This window comes from Vigna unguiculata, chromosome 2 (assembly GCF_037176805.1).
Source record: "Vigna unguiculata cultivar grain cowpea cultivar isolate G323 ecotype 2 chromosome 2, ASM3717680v1, whole genome shotgun sequence".
NCBI classification, from domain to species: domain Eukaryota; kingdom Viridiplantae; phylum Streptophyta; class Magnoliopsida; order Fabales; family Fabaceae; genus Vigna; species Vigna unguiculata.
The window spans coordinates 286,350-312,686 of record NC_140793.1 but is presented as its reverse complement, the minus strand read 5'-3'; the positions used below and the strand labels follow the sequence as shown (position 1 = coordinate 312,686).

Here is a 26,337-nt window from a genome sequence, read left to right as displayed (position 1 = left end):
AAGATTGGGAAGAAGCTCATGAAGCTGTGAAGGCCGACATCAACCAGTTGAAGGATCAAGTGAGCCAGATCCTAGAGGCCTTAAAATCGCTGAAAACTTCGGGAGAAGCCTCCTCTGCAAGGATCGAGGAAAACATTCACCCTTAAGTTCCTCGATATGAAGTCCAGAACACTCAGGGCATGTCAATCCCGTTCCCAATGTACGGTCTGCCTCCGGGATACACCCCACCTGTTGGGGAATATTCGGAGGTAGAGCAGACTTCCTTTTCTTTTCCTGTGACTAACAACACACTACCAATCAATACTCAAGGGCCGATATTAGCCTCGACACCCACGACAGGAGTGGGAATGAAGGAGACAATCACATTCGCAGAACCAAGGGTGACTGTGGCACAAAATACTCCAAACATAACTGTTGATGAAGATGCTTTGGCTAAGGTCATGCCGCACGCCACAACCCAAGTAGTGTCCGCCTGTATTGATAGGGCTAAAAGTAAGCTTGAGATTTTTGAAGAGAGGGTTCGAGCCATTGAAGGTGGTGGAAGCTATGGGTTCGGTGATGTTGCAAGGTTAAGCTTGGTTCCTGGTGTGATGATACCACATAAGTTCAAGGTCCCAGAATTTGAAAAGTATCAGGGCACCACGTGCCCTAAGAGCCATTTGACAATGTATGGTAGAAAGATGGCTGCTTATGCCTATGATGACAAGTTGTTGATACATTGCTTCCAAGATAGTTTGGCTGGTGTTGCGCTGAATTGGTATACACACTTGGAGCCATCTCGAATTCATTCCTGGATGGATTTAGCAGACGCCTTTGTGAAGCAGTATAAGTACAACACGGATAGCGCGCCGGATAGATTGCAATTGCAAAATATGGCCAAGAAGGATACTGAGTCCTTCAAGGAATATGCACAACGGTGGAGAGAGTTGGCTGCTCAGGTTGAGCCACCACTACTTGATAAAGAGATGGTGGCGACGTTTGTAAACACACTACAATCACCATTTTATGAGCACGTGTTGGGGAATGTGTCTTCCAATTTCACTGATATCATTATTATTGGTGAAAGGATAGAAATCGGGTTAAAGAGTGGAAAAATTGCATATGGCCCGTTCGCGGCTGCAACTTCTAAAAAACCAGGTTTCCATCCAGGAAAGAAGAAAGAAGTGGAAGCACACACAGCCTTAGTGATGCCAGTGTGGGAAAGTCGGGCTCCTACTCACAATTATCGACCACACCCAAACCAACCTCCTTATGTGGCTAATGCGGTGTCTGTTCATCAAACACCACCTCAGCAGCAAGGGTTTTATCAAGCGTCAAATCTTTATCAACCGCAACATGCCCCAAATAATGCTTGGAAAACCGAGCCTAACTCAGGTTTCAACCGAAATGTAGGTCAAAGCACCAATATGAGGAGGAATCAAGATAGGAACTTTGTTCAGTTCACTCCCATTCCCATGACGTATACGGAATTGTTACCGCATCTTCTTCAAAAGCGCTTGGTTGCAATTTGTCCGATGAAGCCTATGCAACCCCCGTTCCCAAAGAATTATGATCCAAATGCTAAATGTGACTATCACGGAGGGGGGGTTGGACACTCTACTGAGAAGTGTGTAGCCCTCAAACACAAAGTTGAAGCTTTAATCAACTCAGGGTGGGTAAAGTTTCACGAAGACAAACCTAGTGTTGAAACGAATCCTCTTTCAGGACATGGGAATCCTTCAACGAATGCCGTCGAGGATAGGGAACACAAGCTAGTAAGGAATGTGAATGAAATCCGGAGCTCCAAGCGATTTATTTTTGAGACATTGCTGAAATCGGGTCTGTTAAAAGGGGGATATAACTTGAGTGAAAAATGCGGATTCCATCCGGGTGCTAAGCATTCTATCGACGAGTGCACCAAGTTCGAGGATGTTTTACAAAATCTGCTCGACAGAAATTTTGTGCAAGTATGTCGCGAGGGTATAGAGGAGGAAGTATTTGCACAAGATGGCGGGAAACCCGATGTGACCTTGCCAGAGCCATTGGTGATTCATTTCACCAGATCCACCCCTACACTAGCAATGCAACAAAGGCAACCTATTACTATCCAAGCACCCTCCACTTTTCCTTACAAGAGTGAGGAAGCTGTTCCGTGGAAATATGGTGTATGTGTGTCGGGTGGGGAACAACGAATAGAAGGCCAGCCTACCAGTGGTGAGCCAGTAGTTGAAAATATTTCGGGCATCGGTGGAATGACTAGGAGTGGTCGAATATTCACGCCTCCGATCTTGATGAAAGAGGGAACAGGTAGTAGTGAACCGGTGATGAACAAAAATGCTAATGAATTCTTGAAGGGGAAGGAGATACAGACCGATGAAGGACTGAGAAAAGACGACAAGAAAGAAATATCTAATGAAGAGGCTAGTGAGTTTTTGAAGTTCATACAACAGAGTGAGTATAAAGTGGTCGAGCAGTTGAACCGCATGCCTGCTCGGATCTCTCTTTTGGATTTACTCATGCATTCAACCTCACATAGAAAGCTACTAATGAAGATACTCAGTGGGGCGCATGTGGAGAAGAATATCTCTCTGGACAGTTTTGAGGGAATTGTTAGCAACATCACTGCTAACAATTACCTCACTTTCACTGACGAGGAGATACCTACTGAAGGGAGAGGACACAACAAGGCCCTCCATGTCTCTGTAAAATGCTTGGATCATGTCATAGCACGAGTATTAATCGACAATGGTTCTTCCTTGAATGTAATGCCAAAAGCAACATTAGGAAAGCTTCCGTGTGAGGGTATCCACATGAAACCAAGTGCAATGATCGTGAGGGCTTTTGATGGGAGCAAAAGAGAGGTGATGGGAGAGGTAGAACTGCCGATCCAATTTGGGCCGTGTGTTTTTCAAGTAACCTTTAAAGTGATGGATATCCTCCCAGCATACAGTTGCTTGTTGGGTCGCCCTTGGATTCACTCGGCGGGTGTGGTGCCTTCAACCTTGCACCAAAAGTTGAAATATGTCATGGGCGATAAACTAGTGATAGTTTCAGGAGAGGAAGATATTTTGGTGAGTGGACATTCGTCTTCTCGATATATTGAGGTAGCAGAAGAAGCCCTTGAGACAGCTTTCCAGTCTTTGGAAATTGTGGGCAGTACCTATGTGGAGCCATATCCGATGAACCCACAATTGTCTCGTGCCTCCCTTATGACCGCCAGAATCATGCTAAAAGAGGGATACGAATACGGGAAAGGGCTAGGCAAGGACAAGCAAGGAATGATATTTCCCCTGGAGGTCACTGAGAAAAGGAATAGATACGGCCTGGGATACAAACCTACTCGAGAAGACAAGAGGAGGCTGATGGAAGAAAGAAGAGAACGTGATCTGGCTCGCATGCACGGAAAAGAGCACGAGTTAAAAAGGATTTGCATCTGCGATATCAAAGAGAGCTTCCACAGTGCCGGATGGATCAACACTAGCCAAATAGCAGCTGTCAACGATGAAGATGAACGGGAAAGCTCAACTTTTGTGCAGCCATGCACTTCAGATGCACCACTCAACAATTGGGAGACTTTGGATCTACCTGTGATGTTTAATTTGGTTAAAATGTAATATTTTTTAATTAATCCTACTGCTTTACCCGGAGCTCTAGGACTCATGACTTAACGGGTTGACACCTTTTTCTTTATGCTCAGCGTGATAATCAATTTGTGTTTGCTACCTTCGTTCTTTTGTTTTGCTTTTTTCATTGTTGTTTGTTTATCGTTTTTATAAACTCAAATAATGCAGATATGACAATGAATGTTTTGAAAATAACAATGTCGATATCCCCAATTTTGAGCACCCTGTCGATAATATGGAAGATGATTATGAAGATGATCCGGAACCCTCCCCTGAACTAATGAGGTTAGTGGAACTAGAATCTAAGGAAATAAAACCCCATCAAGAGGATGTTGAAACACTTAACCTAGGAGAGGAGGATGAGAAGAAAGAAGTGAAGATTGGCACTAGTATGAAGAGAGAAGTGAAACAAGAATTATGCGCTTTACTAAAAGAATTTAGGGATGTGTTTGCTTGGTCGTACAATGACATGCCTGGTTTAGATACTGATATAGTGCAACATAAACTTCCACTCAAGCCGGAATGTCCTCCAGTTAGACAAAAGCTAAGGAGAATGAAACCAGAAATGTTATTAAAGATCAAAGAAGAAGTGCAAAAGCAATTTGACGCTGGATTTTTAGCTGTGGCAAAATATCCTCAATGGGTGGCAAATATTGTACCAGTGCCTAAGAAGGATGGCAAAGTTCGGATGTGCGTTGATTATCGAGATTTGAACCGTGCGAGTCCAAAAGACAATTTCCCATTACCTCATATCGACACATTAGTGGATAATACAGCCAGATTCTCACTATTTTCATTTATGGACGGCTTCTCAGGATATAATCAGATCAAGATGGCACCTGAAGACATGGAAAAGACCACATTTATCACATTATGGGGGACATTTTGCTATAAGGTGATGTCTTTCGGACTCAAGAATGCCGAAGCAACCTATCAAAGGGCCATGGTGGCGCTTTTTCATGATATGATGCACAAAGAAATTGAGGTCTATGTAGATGATATGATCGCCAAGTCCGAGTCAGAAGCAGAGCACATCCTCAACCTGAAGAAATTGTTCGACAGATTGAGGAAGTTCAAGCTTAAACTAAACCCGACTAAATGCACATTCGGTGTGAAATCTGGAAAGTTGTTGGGTTTCATTGTCAGTCAAAAGGGGATTGAGGCTGATCCTGACAAGATGCGCGCGATAATCGAAATGCCTACTCCTAACACGGAGAAGGAGGTGCGAGGTTTCTTGGGCAGACTGAACTACATTGCTAGGTTCATCTCCCAGTTGACTTCCACCTGTGAACCAATATTCAAGCTATTGCGTAAAAATCAGGCTGTCAAGTGGAATGAAGACTGTCAGGCTGCTTTCGACAAAATTAAACAATATCTACGAGATCCTCCAGTCTTACGGCCACCTGAACCAGGGAGACCGTTAATTCTGTATTTGATTGTACTGGACGAGTCAATGGGTTGCGTGTTAGGTCAGCATGATGAAACTGGAAAAAGAGAGTACGCCATATACTACTTGAGCAAGAAGTTCACAGAATGCGAACGACGATACTCGTTTTTAGAGCGAACTTGTTGCGCATTGGCATGGGCCGCCCATCGTCTAAGACAATATATGTTGAGTCATTCTACGTGGTTGATATCCAAGATGGACCCCATCAAGTATATTTTTGAAAAACCCGCTTTGACTGGAAGGATAGCCCGGTGGCAGATGCTATTGTCAGAGTACGACATTATATATGTCACATAGAAATCTATCAAGGGTAGTGCTCTGGCTGAATATCTGGCTCAACAACCCATTAACGATTACCAGTCAATGCAGCCTGAATTCCCCGATGAAGACATCATGGCCTTGTTTGAAGGTGATCAGGAAGAGCAAAATGGAAAGACATGGACGTTATTATTCGATGGAGCTTCTAACACCATGGGACATGGAATAGGGGCAATACTGATATCTCCAGAGAATCAGTACATTCCAATGACTGCAAGGTTGTGTTTTAATTGCACGAACAATATCGCTGAATATGAAGCTTGCGCTATGGGCATCCAAGCCGCAATTGAATCGAAGGCGAAAATTTTGAATGTGTATGGGGATTCGGCATTGGTTATCCATCAATTAAAAGGGGAATGGGAGACTAGGGATCCGAAGTTGATTCCCTACAGAGCTTATATCATGGAGTTGGTGGAGTATTTTGATTCCATTGAATTTCAACACATTCCGCGAGAAGATAACCAGTTGGTAGATGCCTTAGCTACTTTGTCATCGATGTTCGAGGTTAATCAAGATGAGGTATTGCCAATGATCCAAATGAAGAGCCACGAAGAACCAGCGTATTGTCACTTCATTGAAGAAGAATCAGATGGTAAGCCTTGGTATTTTGATATCAAACGCTACTTAAAAAACAGGGAATACCCCGAAAAAGCATCTGAGAATGATAAAAGGACACTAAGAAGGTTGGCTGCAAGTTTTATCTTAAGTGGGGATGTGTTGTACAAGAGAAATCATGACATGGTTCTCCTTCGATGTGTGGATGCAAAAGAGGCCGAGTCGATACTAGAGGAAGTACATGGAGGTACCTTCGGCACACACATGAATGGGCACTCAATGGCCAGGAAGATCTTGAGGGCTGGTTACTTTTGGTTGACCATGGAGAGTGATTGTTGCATGCACGTGAGGAAGTGCGAGAAATGTCAGAAGTATGCAGATAATATCAATATGGCGCCCACCACTTTAAACGTAATGTCTGCACCATGGCCGTTTTCAATGTGGGGGATAGATGTTATTGGGGCCATAGAGCCAAAAGCCTCAAACGGACATCGCTTCATACTGGTTGCAATTGATTACTTCACTAAATGGGTGGAAGCTGCTTCTTACGCCAATGTGACAAGAAAAGTTGTGACCAAATTCATAAAAAGAGAGCTGATTTGCAGATACGGATTGCCCAACAAGATAATCACTGATAACGCCACCAACTTGAACAATCAAATGATGACTGAATTGTGTGAAGAATTTAAAATCCAACATCACAATTCTTCTCCCTATCGTCCAAAGATGAATGGGGCAATCGAGGCTGCTAATAAGAACATCAAGAAAATTGTACAGAAAATGGTGGTTACGTATAAAGATTGGCACGAGATGCTTCCTTTCGCTTTGCATGGGTATCGCACTTCAGTACGTACATCGACTGGGGCAACGCCTTTCTCTCTGGTATACGGAATGGAGGCAGTGCTACCTTTCGAAGTAGAAATTCCATCCCTACGAGTGTTAATGGAGACCCAATTGGAAGAGGCTGAATGGATTCAAGCTCGGTTTGACCAGCTCAACCTCATTGAGGAGAAGAGGCTAACAGCAGTGTGTCACGGGCAGTTATACCAAAGAAGAATGAAAAAGCGTTCGACAAGAGGGTGCGCCCTAGAGAGCTCCATGAAGGCGAGCTAGTCTTGAAGAAGATCTTGCCTATACAGAAGGATCATAGGGGCAAGTGGACTCCAAATTATGAAGACCCATATGTGGTGAAGAGGGCATTTTCTGGTGGGGCACTAATTCTCACAAGGATGGATGGGGAGGAGTTACCGTTACCGGTCAATTCTGACGCGGTCAAGAAATTTTATGCATGATGATTCCTTGATAGGATACGCTACTAGGGGATACCGACATTGTATCCAAAGTTTGTGGTACTCTGCTTTGTATTTCGTTCAATTAATACAATTTGGTTTTTTTCCATAAATTTGAAACAATTGATGTCACGCTGAGCTCGTAAAGAGAACAAGTAACAGATAGTCTAAAAAAAAGGGAAAAGAAGAATAAAGCCATATACATACCAATGAGGCATCACAGGTATGATCTCTAAGAGCAGGCCCGCTTCTAAAGGGTGTCGTGGAAGTAAAATAATAAAATAAATAAATAAATAAATAAATAAAATAAAATAAAATAGAGAAGGAAATCATCTTTGGAATTTGTTGTTAATAAAGTTGTCAAGTGCATTGCATTTTCAAAAAATGAGGAGAAAAAGGGAATAAAAATACAAAAAGTGGGGAGAAGGGAAAGTTTTTTCCATGGTTTGTCACTCTAAGCATAACTTGTGTTCATCCCTTGTTGAAGCATCTGCATTCATATTGCTCGAACCTCCAATTCGTTCATTCCCCTCTAAAATAAAGGATTGCCCTAGGAAATAAAGAAGAGTGTACTATGGCAGGTTTTTTAGTTGACCTTGTCTGACAATAGGCCAAAGCCACAAGTTGGGAAGAACAAAAAGGATTGTTTGTTAGAACGAAAAACCTACAAAGGCGATATGGGAGAAGAAAAGAAGATGAAAGTAGAATGGGTTAGATGCTGCCGAATTTTGGCTTAGAGCTAAGTTCATGTGAAAATAAGGCGAACAAACTTTGGAATGACGTGTGGCCTCCTTCCCCTACCAGAATGTAAAAGAAAAATCATATATCCATTTGCACCCCCTTTGAGCCAAAATAAAAAAAGCTTCTTTCAGTATCCCTGGACAAGAATCATCAGCATGTCAAGTTACCCGAAACACAAAAGAGGTGTTCAAACAGATCAATGAAGAAGAAATCTAGAAATGCATGTTAGAAAATCACAGTGATAACAATGCAAAGGACATGAAGGATGTGAAAAAGGGGAAGAAAAATGAAAATAACGATGATAGAACACCACGAAATTTCAAGTGAAAGGCTTACAGGGTGTCACGCAAATGATTCTTGTTCCAAAATTAATACCTGCAAACTCATACTTGGGCCTTATTAACCATTTCTTTCATAAACCTCTAACCCCTAGCCACGCTACAAGCCAAGAAAAGTCCACATTGATTGAAGAATGTTTGTCTTGATCTTCTCATGAGCTTAACTCGTGGACAAAAGTAAGCGGTTGACAACACAAATCGGCAATAAAAAAAAAGGGAGGGAGAGTGAGTAAAAAAAAAATAAAGTAATAAAGATAGAAAATGGAGGAAAAATTTCCCATCAGCCTGTGAGTTAAGCAAAAGATTCAAATTGGGGCAATCCTTTCCGTCTCATCAAACTACGCTCTTGTCCAACGCAATAAAACTGGGGCAGTTTTTTTAAAACCTTGCATGTTTCCTCTTTAGTATTAACCTTGCCACCGGTAATGTTGCCCATGAACAATTGTTCAGCCTCTTACAAAACTTGTTCCTATCCCTCATTCATTCGTGAGTTCGAGCTAGCATGTTTTGCATGATGTGCAAAAACAAAAAAAAAAAAGAAAAAAAAAAAGAGAAAGAAAGAAAGAGAAGGTATTAAACTCATAGTTTTGCAATGTGCACCAGGATCTTTCACCAATCCCCACTATTTTTGCTTGAACATAATATCAGGGACGTGACTTGAACATGCCTTGGATTTGACGACGACGTTGACAATTAATTCCAAAACAAGAGCATCTTTGAACAAAAAAAAAAACAAACAAACAAATAAAAAGAAGAAAGACCTTCACATGAATTTTATCCATGCATCCATCTCACCATATTACATCATCATCACGTAAAAAAAAAAAAAAGAAGAAAGACCTTCACATGAATTTTTATCCATGCATCCATGCGTTCATCATGTTACGTCATCATTCAAAAAGTGGATTCAAAAGTTCAGTCAGGACAAATGCTTTGCACAAGCTTCACCAATGATAGGCATTCACGGAATGTTTGCCGGCACATGGAAATCATCTGCAGGTTATCCTTTCAAATAACGACCCCCTCCTTGGGATTGGTCAAGTACAGATCCTCAGATCCTCACGACCCTCTCCTTAGGAATGGTCAACTCTTGTGTTCTCCTTTCGGATAATGACCCTCTCCTTGGAATTGGTCAACTACAGATCCTCAGATCCTCACGACCCTCTCCTTAGGAACGGTCAGGTCCTTGTGTTCTCTTTTCGGACAACGACCCTCTCCTTAGGAATGGTCAGGTCCAAGTTATGACCCTCTCCTTGGGAATGGTCAAATCCATTTGTCGTATTGAGACCCTCTGCAAGGCAATGGTCATCGATTTCATACATAAAGGTCCTCTCCTTTGGAATGGTCATTGATTCTCTTTATTGCATTGAGACCCTCTCCATGGGAATGGTCATCAATTCCTTTACTTTACATAGGGCCCTTTGTAAAGAAAGGATCATTGATTTCTTGATTTACATCAAGATCCTCTACAAGGCAATGGTTATCGATTTCTTTACATAGAGACACTCTCCATAGGAATGGTCAAATCCACACATAAAAATGCAAAAGAAAAAAGAAAAAAAAAGAGTCAAACTTTCAAAAAATAAAATTCCAAGAAAAACAAAATAATTTCAAAAATTGAAAACAAAAATTTAAAAGTTTGTTTTGGCATCACGACTCTCTCTAATAGAATGGTCAGTAATTTCTTTCTCCCTTTCTGGATAAGACCTAGTGGAATCCATCTTCACCTTTTGGATCCTGACCCTCTTCATATAATTGGTCACCACATCCCTTTAAATTAGTTTTTATTCACCTATTTTTGTAAAAACTCGAACGAAATTAGTGTTTTTGTCTTTACTTATCTTTTATTATAATACGAAAAGTCAATTTTCGTATTATCGGTAAAATCTAAGTAAAGAGGGGCAGCTGTCAACACCCAATTTCGTCCGGATTGTTTTTTTTTCTTTTTACTACCTTATTATTTTTACTGATTTTTATTATTATTTTTATTTTTATTTCTTCCTTATCTTATTTTACTTTAATTTTATTATGTCTTTTTATCTTATTTTTATTTCTTTTTTTATTTTATTTTATTTTATTTTATTTTATTTTTCTTTCTTCTTTTTTTTTCTTTTTTTTTTTTAATCTTCTTCATATTCATTTTATTTTATTACTTTTTATTATTATAAAAAAAACGGAAAAAAAGAGTGAAAAAAAAAGAAAACGAAAAAAAAAGGTAAAAAGAAAAAACTTTTTTAAAAAAAAAAAAAGAAGCAAAAAAAAACGAAAAAAAAACAGGTGAAGAGAGATTTGAAAAAAAAAAGCATAGAGGCGCGGGCATTTATTTTTTTCTGCGCGCATCAGACTAGTATTTTCTTCATTTGGTACCCTTGGAGACGTGTGCAGTGGAACTGCTGCTACTCATGCACAAAAAAGGAAATTAAAGCAGCTGTATGCATGGATTGACGGAAGACTCTGCAGACGGGGCAAGGGGAAGCAACCGCCACTTCCCACCCTTTTACCTCTCTGGACACACAGAAGCTAAAAGGGGGGAATGAACAAAATTTTGAAGATAGATATTCAGATATCACAGTAGCACCCGGGGGGACGAAAAAAAAGGGAGAACTGGAGCAGGGGAGAGGCCATTGATCACACCCCTGTAACACAGAGAGACTACTAAGAGGTAAGTTTCACCGTTCAATTATTGAATGAATATGATGTTGGTTGGTTCTACTGTATTTGTTATGATTTGCTAGTGTGATGTTGTCGTCCTCGTTATTATTTGCTTATCAAACTCCTCACGCATTCCATCGCTCAACTCCAATCCTTCAACCTCAAAAACCAATTTCATTCACCACTTCACCATGATCAACCCAAAACCCAACGTTCATTTTCCTGTCCCAAATTCACCATTCTTCACAAAGTCCACATTGACTCTTCCTCCGCTAACTACCGTCCCTCCAGACCACTATCATCACCATTAGGCTTCCATCTCCACCATCCAGAACCATCACGCAAATAACCATACGCTCTTCATATATCCTGTATGCCCCTAGGTTACAAAAATCATCATCATTGACACGAACTCTTCAACCATTAGTCAACCTCTCGTTCTTGATCTTTTTCCTTCACCTGCACAAAAACCAGAGAGAACAGAACCCACATGCTCAAAACAACAGATTCACATCGTCTCAATCATCTTCTTCACGCCGCAACCCTAACTGTCCATCACAAATCAACCAATCTCGCACAATACACCAAACACTCGCGTCTCAAAATCCAGTGACCCAACATCCAATCGAAACAGAGAACCAAGAGAAGATAAACTCTCGCCGGCGGTGAGGTCGCCGGCGAATCGAAGCTCGTCGACGGTGGAGTGTGGCCACGTGGCGTTCTCGAGCCTGGTCGCGTGCGGTCGCGAGAACGGAGGAGGGATGGTCGCGTGGTGACGAGCCGCGGAGTTCTCGCGCGCCAACGGCGTCACGATTCCCTCGACGGTGACGGCGGGACCGGTGACGACCTTGAGGTGGCTGAACCCGTTGACGACGGTCTCTGGCAGGCGAGTCCTCGAGGCCATGAAGAGGATGAGTGCAGCCCTTGTCTCGCGCGCGTTGGAGAAGAAAGAAGGAGGGGACGCGTCGTCACCGGCGTCGTCACCGATGTCCCTGGTGCGGCGAGGCAGAGATGGAAGTGGTGTGTTGGTGGTAGGTGAATGGTGACGGTCTTGGTGTCGAGGGAGAAAGGAGGCTTGCCTCTTGTTTCTTTGAGCAGTTAGGTTTAGGTGATTTGTTGCATATGCCACACGTTTTTTTTTTTTTTTCACACAGCACACCCCCCCTTTTTATCTCTGCACCCCATGTTCATCATTTCTTCTCTTCTTTTAATATTCTCACTCTCTTGCATTTTGAGTCTGATCATGTTTGCTTCCTTCCCGCACCTCCATTCTCTTTATCCTTGCGCACTCCCCCTGTTTTTTTAATTGCAGCCCTTGCTTCACTATGCACACACCTCCCAGTATTTGCTGACGGCACCACCATGTTTACTGACCCCACTCCCCTTGCATGCTTTATAGTATTTTTGGGCTTGTTTTATATTTACTTGTTACACTATCATTTTTATTGTAGACACCTCATTTACTTTATGTACCTCTCACTAATTACTCATGTATCCCATGTTTTATTTTTCATTTTCATCCTTCTTAATTAATTTGTTTTTTTTATTTATTTACTTTTTCATTATTATTATTTATTTTTTATTTTTTTATTTTTTATTTATTTTATTTTATTTTTATTATTTCTAAAAAAAATCAAATATTTGAAAATTGTTAAAAATTACAAAAATAGAAAAAATCTAAAAAAAAAAACCAAAAAAATAGTTTTCTTTCACTTTATCGTGTCTGTCCGGTCGCTCGCACCGTGTGACACTCATTTTCAAAAATACCAAAAATAGTTTTTCTTTCTCTTTTCGCGTCTGTCCGACCGCTCGCGTCGTGTGGCACATACTTTCAAGTAATTCAAAAATACTAAAAATATAAATTTCAAAATATAAAAAAAACAAACATATCTTCTAAAGAACTACGTAACCCTGATTTCTCATTTTTAATGAGAATACGTAGGACCAAGGTCAACCCTTGTCGGGCCCAAAAAATTAAAAAAATATTTTTGTTTCTTTTGTCTTTGTTTTTTTGGGAAAATAAACATTTTAAAAATCACATCAACTTTGCATTTTTAATTAAAGGTACCGCCCTTGTGGCGACTCCAAATCTTTTCAAACTCGTTTTCTTTTTGGTTCGTCGTCCCGTCGCGATCCCGGTTGTGACAGGGTTCGTATCGAATGTTGAATTCTGATAGCTCGACGGCCTAGGATGACATCCGTCTTGCTAGGTCTGGTTTTTGTAGTATTTTTTGGATTGGGTAGTTGGTTTTGACTGTGATGTTGTGGTTTTGGAAGTATGGGCGTAGGCGGCGAGCTGCGTGGACCAAGGACAAGGCTAACTTCTCCACCATTTGGTACCTGGTTTCAGGATCCTACAGCGTCCTGCTAACAAAGTACACAGGATGTTGCGTGCCTTCTAAGTCTTGGATACTAGCAGAGGTTGGCGAGTGTGTGAAGGGGCCGGGTTGTAGGGTTGTAGACACTGATGGTGTGGTCGGTAGCGGTGATGTATACTAACAAGGGTTGGCGAGTGTCCGGCTTGTGGAGGATGGGTGGTGAGGTGAGAGTGGTTTTGAGTTTCTGAAATATTTGTTCGCAGTCGTCTGTTCAGCCAGTTTGGGTAGGAAGCAAGAAATGGCTGTAAGGCAGCCTATGAGGCGTTGGACCTCTTTGATGGTAGTGGGACTACGCATCTCGATAATTGCCTTACATTTTTTGGGATTGGCCTTTATGTCGTGTTGGGTCAACATAAATCCGAGAAATTTACCACGGTCGACGCCGAATACACACTTGTCAGGGTTGAGGCGGAGGTTATATTGGCGTAACGCGGAGAAGACCGCCGAGAGGTCCTCGGCATGTTGGTGGTGGCTTGGAGACTTAACAACCATGTCGTCAACATACACTTCGACACCTTGTCCCATTAGATGGCTGAAAACTTTGTCCATCAGTCGTTGGTAGGTTGCTCCAGCGTTCTTAAGACCAAAGGGCATAACTTTGTAAAAGTAGTTGGCGTCATCCGTGATGAAGGCGGTCTTGTTCATGTCAGATGCGGCCATGGGGATTTGGTTGTATCCAGAATATGCATCCAAAAAACTAAGCACTTTATTCCCTGTCGCGTCGTCAACAAGTCGGTCGATATTGGGTAAGGGGTAGGCATTACGAGGACAGGCCTTGTTTAGATTCGTGTAGTCTATGCACATCCTCCATTTGCCATTGGTTTTCTTCACCAAGACTACATTAGAAAGCCAAGTGGTGTATTGAACTTCTTCGATGAATCATGCGCTCAGTAACTTGTCGGCCTCAACCTTAGCCGCTAGGCGGCGTTCTTCGCCAAGTTTGCACTTTTTCTGGGAGATGTATTGGGCTTCTTTGTAAATGGATAGCTTGTGGGAGGCGACTAGAGGGTCCACCCCAGGTAAGTCAACGACTGACTAGGCGAAAAGGTCTGTGTTGCTGACAAAGATAGGTGTGATGATGGCACGCTCGTCAGAGTTCAAACTGGTGCCTAAGTTGATGGAGTGGCCATTGGGAAGCTCTAGAGGGGAGGTCTCATCAATTGATTCGAGACGAACATCTCGGCCTACTCTGGGGTCTAGATCTTCGCTTGATAGGGCGATGCCGGAGCAGGTGGTCGCTCAATGTGGTTGGTTTGTTGAATTGGAAGTTGTGGGAGCAGGCTGGCCATGTAGCCTTCGCATGCCAGGCGTTGGTCGCAGTGGACAGTGAAGATGTCACCGGAAGGAGAAGGGAACTTCATGGCCAAATGGGGGGTGGAGACGATAGTGTCGAGAGTGTTGAGGGAAGGACGGACTAGGAGGACATTGTAGGATGTTGGCGCGTCGACGATAAGGAAGCGGATGGGAATGCTTTTGGTTTGGGTTCCGTCATGAAACACGGTGTGAAGGTCAATGTAGCCGCGGGTGGATACTTGTTCGCTAGAAAAGCCATAGATTGGTTCGTCATATGGGGCCATGGCAGTGTCCGGGAGCTGGAGTTTTTGATAGGTGGCCCAGTAGAGAATGTCAACAGAGCTACCCTGGTCGACAAGAACTTTCTTAACGGCATAGTTTTCAATTTCAACGGTGATGACCATGGGGTCGTCTTGTTGATGGTCGAGGCCGTGAAAGTCGTCGTCTGTGAAGATGATGGGAGGCATGCAGCGTCTGTGGTGGGAATGGGTGATATGATTAATGGATTGAATATGGCGGAGGTGTTTCTTTCTGGCAAAAGAGGTGGATCCTCCACTAGCGAAGTCACCAGAGATGGTGTTGATAGTGCCACGTAGGGGAGGATCGGCGGGGGTGATGTCGGTGCGGGCCGGTTGGGGTTCCTGGTTAGCGGGTTGGGCTGGGCGTCTATCGTGGCGAGAGTCGTGTGTAGGGCGTTTGTGGTCGGATCGAGGGGGTGGCGGGATCGAGAGGAATGATCATCTCTACGGATGAAACGGCGAAAGTGACCAGCACAGACCAGTTCTTCGATTTTATCCTGGAGTGCTTTGTAGTCTTCTGTGGTGTGGCCATGATTGTGGTGGTAGCGGCAATACTTGGTCATATCAGCATTAGGAGGAGTGGTTGTCTTGCATGGTGGAGGGATGAGGTCAGCTTGTAGGGCCTCATCAAGGATGCAGGATCGGGCTACAGTAAGAGGGGCATATCTGGTGAAGCGGGGTTGGCGGGGCTCGCGTGGGTGGGTATCAGGGCGGGGAGATTGTGGGGTAGGGTTGGCGGTGGTGGCTGCATAGTCATTGCAGAATTTGGTATGGAGGGTCTGCATTTCCTCCATGCAGACATAGTCGGCCGCACGCAATTTAAGTTCGTGCATAGAGGCAGGTGGATGGAGGTAGACGTTGTTGGCGAAAGGGCCGGGTTGTAGGGTGAGTGTCATGCATTGGAGGATCATTTCTTGGTTGAGGTGTGGGGTGCGAAGAGCTGCCTTACTGAAATGATCTATAACGCTCTGAGTGGTTCGCCTTGTTCTTGTCTAATGCCCAGGAGGGAGATTGTGGTAGTTTGATGTGGGCGGCTGCCAGCGAAATGGGTGGAGAACATATGGGAGAGAGCGTCGAAGTTGTCAATGGAGTAGGGTGGAAGAGTTATGAACCATTCTAGAGCAGGGCCCTTGAGGGTAGTGGGGAAGGCTTTGCAGAAGACCGCGTCTTGGGACGTGTACAGGGCGACATGGGTGATGTAGACTTTGAGGTGTTCATCAGGGTCGGTTTCACCGGTATAGCGGTCCAGTGTGAAGGGTTCCCACTAGGCAGGAAGGGGAGTGTTGGCGATAAAGTCGGTGAAGGGGTGACGACGTCTGGGCTGGTAGTGTGGGAGCGGATGGGGAGGGATAGGATGGTTGATCATAGTGGGGAAGGTGGAGGTAAATTTGTGAGGGGGGATGTGGGTTGTCGGGAGGTATTGTGGGTTATAAGGTGGAACATGTGTAGTGTGTAGGGTGGTGGGTATATTGTAGGGGATCTGGGTGGTGGGGAGGGTAGTAGCAGGGGTAAGGGCTGCAGTGTGCCCTGGTTGGGTGGATGGGAAGTGAGTGGGATGGGTGGAGGGAATGGGTGTTTGTTGGGTGGTGGTGAAGGTGTGATGGGTAGGGTTGTATTCGCTCTCTTCTTCTGTGGGCTGGAAGGCCGGGGACCTTGCAGCCTCAGATGCCTCCTTGGCCTTTCCTTTCAGAGTGGTATCAGCTTCGATCTTTCGCTTGAGGCGAGAATTCTCATGCCGTAGCGCCTCCATCTCATCAGCGCTATGTTTCTTCAGATCTGCCAATTCTTGTTGCATTTTAGCCTGGCCGTCCAGGATGGCGGCCAGGTCAGGAGTGATGTTAGCGGGTCCTGGGGGACCAGCGTCAGCCTGCTTGTTAGCTCCAGCTCTGCTACGGGTTGAAACCATCTTCAGAGAAAAGCAGGTACTAAGGTGTTCGTCTCGTGCCCCACGGTGGGCGCCAATTGTTCCTATAGAGAACAAACAAGATAAGTTAGGCACAAGCGTCACCTTACCCACGTAATCTGCTATCTCCTCAGTTGGCCTCTTCCCGGTTGATACATGTCGGCTTGGACCCAAGAGGGGTTACCAACAGAAGGGACTCCGAAGCTCAAGTGAGTCAAAGCTTTCAAAAGGTCAAATCAGGTGATTAATGGAGTAATGAATGCGTACCTTTAATTACTGGGGTCCACACGTATTTATAGAGTATTAATTATGTTTGGTTACGACATGAGCTGGCCCTAGTTCGGGCTGCAGGTGGGCCTGGGCCTTGGCCCAGGCCCTTAGTTCGACTATCGTGGGCTTATTAGATGGCAGGAGGGCTTTCATTTCGCTAAGTCTTTAGAAACGGTCTGATCCGGTTACTTCTCCAGTTGACGGATGTCGTCTTTGCCCGTGCACTATCCTAGATTGGCCGTTTTGTTATTAGTTTAGGCTTCGTTCGGTTATGAGTTTAAGTCTATGCTGGCCCGAGTCGTGTACTTGGGTTGTTTCCGGCATATACGTAAGGGTCGTCATTTATATGGTTAAGTTGACCAGGTATGGTATAGTTAAGTTGGCCAGGTACGGTACATAAATAATAAACCAAAAAAAATTAATTAAATAAATTGGAAATTGATATCTAGAATAACAAAGCCACATCTGAAACAAACATAACTAAAAGTCTACATCCGGAAATCAAACCTCCACATCCGTAAATGCAATTCATCAGATGTCGACATTCAGAAGCATCCTTCACCGAAAGTCGACATCCGGTGAACAAAGCCCACTTCCGGAATACTATCCACATTCGCCATTTGCTTCACCGGAAGTCGACATTCGGTGCGTATACTAACCTTACAGAAGTCGACTTCTGGTGATGGTTTTAAATGCATTTTTGTACTTACGAAAGTCCACTTCCGATATTTTTCTCTTACAGAAGTCCACTTCCGGTAATGATTGACTTACGGAAATCAACTTCTGGTATTGATTGGCTTATGGAAGTCGACTTCCGATCCTAGTTTTGACAAATCTCAGTAAAACTAAATGATTCGTAAACATGGCAAGCATGGCGGGCAAAACACAAACATAGAGATAGATGAACTCACTTTGTTAAATTTGTTGTCTTGAGGAATATGGGAGACGAGAAAAAGAAGAGAGGAGAGAGCAACAAGAATGAGACCACAACAAGAAGAATCAACGCTAACCATAACACAACCACAACACAAGAGACGGAGGAAGGAGTTAGGCGAGAATGGAGTGAGGCTTGGTGGGATTTGGGGTCAGGACGACGCTAGGGTAAAATGTAGGGGTGGGTTTGTTTTCATTAAATAAGAAAAGAGGTAGGTTCAAATTCTGAAACATTTAATGCAGCGGTCAAATGATCAAAGGTTAGTTGTGGAATTTAAAAAATACTTGAGACGTAGAAAAAATATTGGAGTTATAGGAAAAAACCCAATGACCTTTGGTACAATGCCCTTTGGAAAATTATATAATTTCATTAAAAGTAACAAAGTTTCAACCAATTTAAAAGGTGGGTTATTTTTCTTTCTGAAATTAACTATTTTATTTCTTTTTAGACTTAAGTATCTTATAAATTTGGATATTTTTCGATTGAATTTTTATTAAAAATTTTCAATTTATTGATTGCTAAAGAATTTATATTTTTTAATTTAGTTATTTTCGTCATATTGAGACGGAACTATTGTTTTGTGTGGTCATCTTTTGTATTGCATCCACATTTAGAATTACGAGGTTTTGTAATTAAAATAACACAATATTATAGTTAATATAAAATGCTAAATAAATTTTATTATTTTAATATTATTTTATATTATACATAAATTTTCATATTTTTTAGCACATGGAATGGAAACAAAGATAAGAGAACAATCAGATTATTCAATTAGCGAAAAAATTAAACAAAATTTAATTAAATAGTAATAATAATAATTATTCACAAAATAATTTAAAAATGCTCAATTAAAATTTTCTAAATGTAGGAAAAAAAATTATGACTTAATTAAATCTACTATGATACACTTTTTGTAAGCCCCATTTCCTTTCAGCTTTATAAGTGTTTGGGCCTAGCCATTCGTGGGCCTAAGGCCGGAGACCCAATACCGCTTTTCAGCCCCTAACCCCTTAATTTTGTTCCATTTTCAGAGAAACCAACTTTCCCTTCTCTCATCTTTTCTTAGTAAGAGCTCTGCTAGGGCACAAAGTTCGTTCGTCTCCAAGGCAACAACACCTCTTCCTACCTCCAAGTAAGTTGAATCTTAGAGATTTCTGGTTTGTTTCTTCTCCTTTACTCTGGTTAAGCATGTTGGTCGGGTTAGGGTTCCAGCTCTTAACTTTGTTTTGGGCATGGGGTTTTTGTTTCAGCTCACTTTCTTAGTTCGTGGAGCTGTGGTGCCTGGGTTGCCTTCTCTAAGTTGTTGCTCCCTTCTCTTGCGCTTAAAAAGGTAAGGGAAGCTAGGTTCTTTTTCATGTTTTAGAAGTATGTGGTGTGTTTTTGTTCTGTTTCATGCTTGAAATGATTTAAAGAATGCTTGTGCTCGTATATGAATGAACTGTGTGGTTTGTGTTGGCTGCTTTTGGTGCTGCATGCGTGGAACAGTGGTGAGAGCTTGTATTCTCGCCCGAGCGAGCTCGTCTCGCCTAGGGGAGAATAGCAAAAGCTCACCCTGGTTCTGCTCCAGCATCTTGCTCAGGCGACCAATTCTGGTTTTGAGCGACGCATTGTTTCGCTCAAGCGAGAATGGCTCGCCCAAGCGAGTACTCGAGCAAACCAGATGTGCTCTCTGCTCGTGTCCTCGTCCTGGCGAGGAACTTTAGTTTTGGGCGAGTGGTGGTCTCGCTCAAGCGAGCTGGTCTCGCCCAAGTGAGAGCTCGTAGGGGGCTACTATTGCAGGACTCACCCAGGCGACAACGCCTAGCTTAAGCGAGACAGTAGTGGCAGCTTAAGGGAAGGCGTTTATCCTGAGCAAGAATACGGCATAATTGATTTTGTTTTCTTGAATTTATCCATGGCTTGGCTGTATGTCTTGAAAATGCATGGTTGTTTTATCTATATGCTTTGGGATGGGTGCTTTTGGTATGAGTTATGGCATGGAATTGTTGAATGATGGTTGGTGAAATGAGAATTGGATGTATGAGATGAAAGTGGTGGTTATGATATATGAAACATGAAATTGATGTGAGATAGGCGTAATTCCATGAGTCTTGTGGGGAGATCTCATGATGGTGTGTAGTGTATATATTAAGATAAGGATTCAAGTAAGGATCACATCCCAAAACTCTAAAGGGTCAGTGAGTCTTAAGTAGAGCAAACTGACCCAAGTGGTGAGAGTGGCGGGAGGCCCTAGTCTCTGGCAGGATAATGGTCTTAAGAAGAAGAAGCCGTATGCTAGGCCTCATCCACATCCTCAGGGGTCTAGAGGCTTTTCTTCCCCGCCTAGCAGGATCCAGTGCCATCATTACGGAGGACCGCATGTGAACAGTTTTTGCCCGCAGCTATCCGGTTTTCGCAGGTGCATCCATTGTGGTAGGGAGGGCCATTTTGGTAGGGATTGTCCTACCCTGAGGAGGACCGTGGCACGACCTTCATCACAGACTCAGAGTCAGACTTAGTAGAGGAAGGGAGGCAGCAGGCCTCAAGCTGCAGGCAGAGTGTATGCGATGACCAGGTCAGAGGCAGCAGGTTCAGGTAACCTTGTGATTAGTTGTTGTGTGATTTCTGGCAAGACCTGTTGTGTGCTTTTTGATTCTGGAGCGACACATTCTTTTGTGTCAGAGTCTTGTGTGTGGGAGTTGGGGTTGCCGGTGTGTGAACTATAGTTTGATCTCGTGGTATCTACTCCGGCATCTGGGTTGGTTAGGACATCTACGGTGTGTGCTAGGTGTCCGGTGAAGGTGGAGGGACGCATGTATAAAGTCAATCTCATATGCCTCCCTCTGCAAGGGCTAGATATGATCTTGGGAATGGATTGGCTCTCCGCTAATCGCATTCTCATCGACTGCCAGGAGAAGAAGCCGATGTTCTCTAACTTAGAGGAGCCTAAGTTGTTGTCTTCCCATGGGGTTATGAAGGAAATCCAGGACGGCGCACAGTGCTATATGATCTTTGCCAGGATGGAGGTTGAGAAGGAGGAAAGAATAACAGTGATACATGTGGTCAGGGAATTTGAGGATGTGTTCCCTGAAGAGGTACCAGGCTTTCCCCCGAGGAGAGAAGTCGAGTTCTCCATATACTTGGTACCAGGAGCTGGTCCTGTGTCGATAGCTCCTTACCGCATGGCCCCAGCGGAGTTGGTGGAGTTAAAGAAGCAGATAGAGGAATTGCTTGAGAAGCAGTTTATACGGCCGAGTGCTTCACCGTGGGGAGTGCTTGTTTTGCTACTAAAGAAGAAAGATGGTAGCTCAAGGTTGTGTGTGAACTACAGGCAACTGAACAAGTTGACTATCAAAAACAAGTACCCCTTGCCAAGAATAGATGATTTGATGGATCAGCTACATGGGGCATCGGTGTTCTCTAAGATTGATCTGCGATCGGGTTATCATCATATTCTGGTGAAGGCAGAGGATGTGGAGAAAATTGCTTTTAGATCCAAGTATGGGCACTACGAGTATGTGGTTATGTCGTTTGGTGTGACCAATGCTCCAGCCTTGTTCATGGACTACATGAACCGGATCTTCCGGCCATTTTTAGATAAGTTTATCGTGGTCTTCATAGACGACATTCTCATCTACTCCAGGACACATGAGGAGCATCCCGAGCATCTGAGGATAGTGCTTGGTATCCTGAGGGAGAAGCAACTATTCGCTAAGTTGTCAAAGTGTGACTTTTGGATGAGGGAGGTGCAGTTCTTGGGGCACGTGATATCGGTCCAAGGTATAGCTGTGGATCCAGCTAAGCTGGAGGCTGTGATAGAGTGGGAATGTCCCAAGTCCGTGACGGAGATTCGGAGTTTCGTGGGTCTAGAGGGCTACTATAGGAGGTTCATAGAGGGGTTCTCCAGTTTTAGTACGGAGCTAACCAGGAAGGATCAACCTTATGCATGGACTGATAGGTGTGAGGAGAGCTTCAGGGAGCTTAAGCAAAGGTTGACGAGTGCTCCAGTTTTGATCATTCCGGATGTGAGTAAACCCTTTGAGGTTTACTGTGATGCCTCTCATCATGGCCTTGGTTGTGTCTTGATGCAAGAGAGGAAGGTGGTGGCCTATGCCTCAAGGCAACTAAAGGTTCATGAGAAGAACTACCCCACTCATGATCTCGAGTTAGCAGCAGTGGTCTTTGGTTTGAAAATCTAGAGGCACTACTTGTATGGTGCGCAGTTCCGTGTGTTTAGTGACCACAAGTGCTTGAAGTACCTCTTTGATCAAAAAGAGTTGAATATAAGGCAGAGGTAGTGGATAGAGTTTTTGAAGGACTACGACTTTGAACTCCTTTATCACCCGGGGAAGGCGAACGTGGTGGCGGATGCACTGAGTAGGAAGACGATGCATGTGGCACACTTGATGATAAAAGAGATGGAGTTGCTTGAGAGCTTCAGAGATATGAAGATACAGGTTGAGTTGGAACCAGAATTCATTAGGTGTAGCACCTTGGTTATATCTAGTGACTTCCTGAGCTTGATTAAGGAAAGGCAAGCAACAGATGCTAGTCTACAGAAGGTGAAAGAGCTACTGGGATCGGATCAGGCCAAGGAGTTTGCCTTGGGTGGTGATGGTGTGTTGAGGTTCAGAGGTAAGGTCTGTGTGCCAGATGATGCTAAGTTGAGGAGACTGGTTCTTGAGGAGGGACACAAGAGTCGTTTTAGTCTGCATCTTGGCATGACTAAGATGTACCAAGACCTCAAGGATAAATTTTGGTGGCAAGGCATGAAGAAAGAGGTTGCACAGTTCGTATCCGCCTATTTGACTTGTCAAAAGGCGAAGGTGGAGCATCAGAAACCTGGTGGAATGCTCCAGCCCTTGGATATTCTGGTGTGGAAGTAGGATAGCATAGCTATGAATTTTGTTACCCACTTGCCTCGCACCGTGAGAGGACATGATGCTATATGGGTGGTGGTAGATCGATTGACAAAGAGTGCTCACTTCTTGGCAGTGAATCTTAGAATGTCTATGGCCAAGTTGGCCTAGCTCTACATCCGGGAGATAGTGAGACTTCATGGGTTGCCTAGTAGCATAGTGTCTGACAGAGACCCCCGGTTCACTTCAAGGTTCTGGCAGACGCTGCAGAAGGCTATAGGTAGCAGGCTGAGGATGAGTTATGCCTATCATCCTCAGACAGATGGCCAGTCGGAGAGGGTGATTCAGTCCTTGGAGGACTTGTTGAGGACCTGTATCTTGGACCACCTTGGCAGTTGGGATGAGGTGTTACCGCTAGTGGAGTTCACCTATAACAACAGTTACCAGGAGAGTATAGGGATTGCGCCTTATGAGGCTTTATATGGGAGGAGGTGTAGGACTCCTTTATGCTGATATCAAGATGGCGAGTTAGTTTTGGTAGGACCTGAGTTGTTGCAACAGACCACAGAGTATGTGCAGTTAGTGAGAGATAGGTTGCAAGCATCTCAGAGTCGGCAGAAAGCATATACAAACCGGAGGAGAAGACCCCTAGAGTTTGAGGCTGGTGAACATGTGTTCTTGAGGGTGACCCGAACCACTGGTGTGGGGAGGGTTATCCGCTCAAGGAAGTTGTCCCCTAAGTTCTTGGGTCCATATTAGATCTTGAGGAGGATAGGGCCTGTAGCTTATGAGATTGCATTACCACCCCAGTTGGCTAATCTCTACCCAGTATTCCATGTCTCACAGCTACAGAAGTACGTGTTTGACCCGTCACATGTGTTGGATGCGGAGGATGTGCAAGTCAAGGAGGATCTCCGGGTAGTGGTACAACCAGTGGCTATAGATGATCGCCAAGTTAAGGAGCGAAAGGGAAGAGCCACCAGTCTTGTAAAGGTCATCTGGGACTGAAGGACAAGTGACTCTACCTGGGAGCTAGAGGAGGACATGAGGAGTTCATATCCACATCTTTTCTGGTAAGTCTTAATTTTTCGAGGACGAAAAATTTTTGTTGTTGAGGAAATATTGTAAGCCCCATTTCCTTTCAGCTTTATAAGTGTTTGGGCCTAGCCATTCATGGGCCTAAGGTCGGCCTAGTAAGGAGACCCAATACCCCTCTCCAGCCCCTAACCCCTTCATTCTGTTTCATTTTCAAAGAAACCAACTTTCCCTTCTCTCATCTTTTCTCTAGTAAGAGCTCTGCTAGGACACAAAGTTCGTCCGTCTCCAAGGCAACGACACCTCTTCCTACATCCAAGTAAGTTGAATCTTAGAGATTTCTGGTCTGTTTCTTCTCCTTTCCTCTGGTTGAGCATGTTGGTCGGGTTAGGTTTCCAGCTCTTAACTTCGTTTTGGGCATGGGGTTTCTGTTTCAACTCACTTTCTTAGTTCGTGGAGCTGTGGTGCCTGGGTTGCCTTCTCTAAGTTGTTGCTCCCTTCTCTTGTGCTTAAAAAGGTAAGGGAAGTTAGGTTCTTTTTCGTGTTTTAGAAGTATGTGGTGTGTTTCTGTTCTGTTTCATGCTTGAAATGATTTAAAGAATGCTTGTGCTCGTATATGAATGAACTGTGTGGTTTGTGTTGGCTGCTTTTGGTGCTGCATGCGTGGAACAATGGTGAGAGCTTGTATTCTCGCCCGAGCGAGCTCGTCTCGCCTAGGCGAGAATAGCAGAAGCTCACCCTGGATCTGCTCGAGCATCTCGCTCAGGCGACCAATTCTGGTTTTGAGCGACGCATTATCTCGCTCAAGCGGGAATGGCTCGCCCAAGCAAGTACTCGAGGAATCCAGATGTGCTCTCTGCTCGCGTCCTCGTCCAGGCGAGGAACTTTAGTTTTGGGTGAGTGGTGGTTTCGCTCAAGTGAGCTGGTCTCGCCCAACCGAGAGCTCGTAGAGGGCTACTATTGCAGGACTCGCCCAGGCGACAACGCCTAGCTTAAGCGAGACAGTAGCGGCAGCTTAAGCGAAGGCGTTTATCCTGAGCGAGAATACGGCATAATTGATTTTGTTTTCTTGAATTTATCCATGGCTTGGCTGTATGTCTTGAAAACGCATGGTTTTTTTATCTATATGCTTTGGGATGGGTGCTTTTGGTATGAGTTATGGCATGGAATTGTTGAATGATGGTTGGTGAAATGAGAATTGGATGTATGAGATGAAAGTGGTGGTTATGATATACGAAACATGAAATTGATGTGAAATGGGCGTAATTCCATGAGTCTTGTGGGGAGATCTCATGGTGGTGTGTAGTGTATATATTAAGATAAGGATTCAAGTAAGGATCATATCCCAAAACTCTAAAAGGTCACTGAGTCTCAAGTAGAGCAAATTGACCCAAGTGGTGAGAGTGGCGGGAGGCCCTAGTCTCTGGCAGGATAATGGCCTTAGACGCTTAAAGGCTAACCTTGTGTGTGGTAGGGTGAAACCCATTGGCAATGGCTCTGTAGAGCAGTAAAGGCCACCACAAGTGCAAGCGTCCAGTGAATTCGATCTTAGTATATGTATCCGGATAATTGAGTCGTAGTGTCTTGCTTGATTGTTATAACATGATTCCTTGCGCATACTACGTTGCATGCTGGGATTGTTTCAATTACTTGTGTGCTGTAACATGTTAAATATAATTTACACTAGCTTACCCTTCTTTTTTGTGTATGTCCTGTTTTGTTTTCTCTTTTGCGATGATCACCTCTAGTGGGAGCAGATGGGGGAATTCTTGGAAATAGGTCTGATGGTAGCAGCGGTGCAGCTTAGTAAGTTCGTGTGTGTGACTTGCAAGAGCAGTTTTAAGGCTCTAAAGTCATTGTAATCCCCTGTTCTATGAACAGCTTCTTTTGCAAAACAGTACCTTTCGGTTTTACATTTAGCTCATGGCATGATGTTTTGTATGCCCTAGTAATTTCCAGTACTCTTCTTGGGATGACTGTAATAGTGAATCTTTATGCGTCCAGTTGCTCTGATTACTCGTTGATTTCTATAATTATGCAATGTTTAAATTTAGTAGATTTAATCTATTTAAATGGGATGTCACACTTTTCATTTGGACATACAAATTGTTTCTTCAGTCTAGTAAAATCATAAACAATAACATAAATATCAATTAATTTTTTTAAATATTTAAAAGAAAAAATGTTTAAATGATACATTATTGTATGACTAAAACATATCATTTTCACCCTTTAATGTAAATATTTTCGGCTTCTTTATTGGAAAAAGAAAGTGAAAGATATGGAGAATACTAACTAGTGTCCTTAGGAAATTGATTAAGAAATAACTAATGTACGTTGGATTTATCATTTTTACATTAAAAGCTGGAATAATTAATTCTATTAATTAAAATAATATAAATGTATATAACTAATTTTATAAAGACAAAAATATACTTTAAA

At 43.5% G+C, this 26,337-nt stretch overlaps 1 pseudogene across 1 annotated transcript; it reads left to right on the top strand.

The window, feature by feature from the left end:
* The first annotated feature begins 39 nt into the window (after positions 1-39).
* Positions 40-25,911, top strand: LOC114173538 (uncharacterized; annotated as a pseudogene). The gene is made up of 5 exons (XR_014992954.1): positions 40-3,589; positions 3,771-10,952; positions 19,054-19,154; positions 19,273-19,352; positions 25,644-25,911. The product of XR_014992954.1 is annotated as an uncharacterized LOC114173538 (transcript).
* Positions 25,912-26,337: the final 426 nt, after the last annotated feature.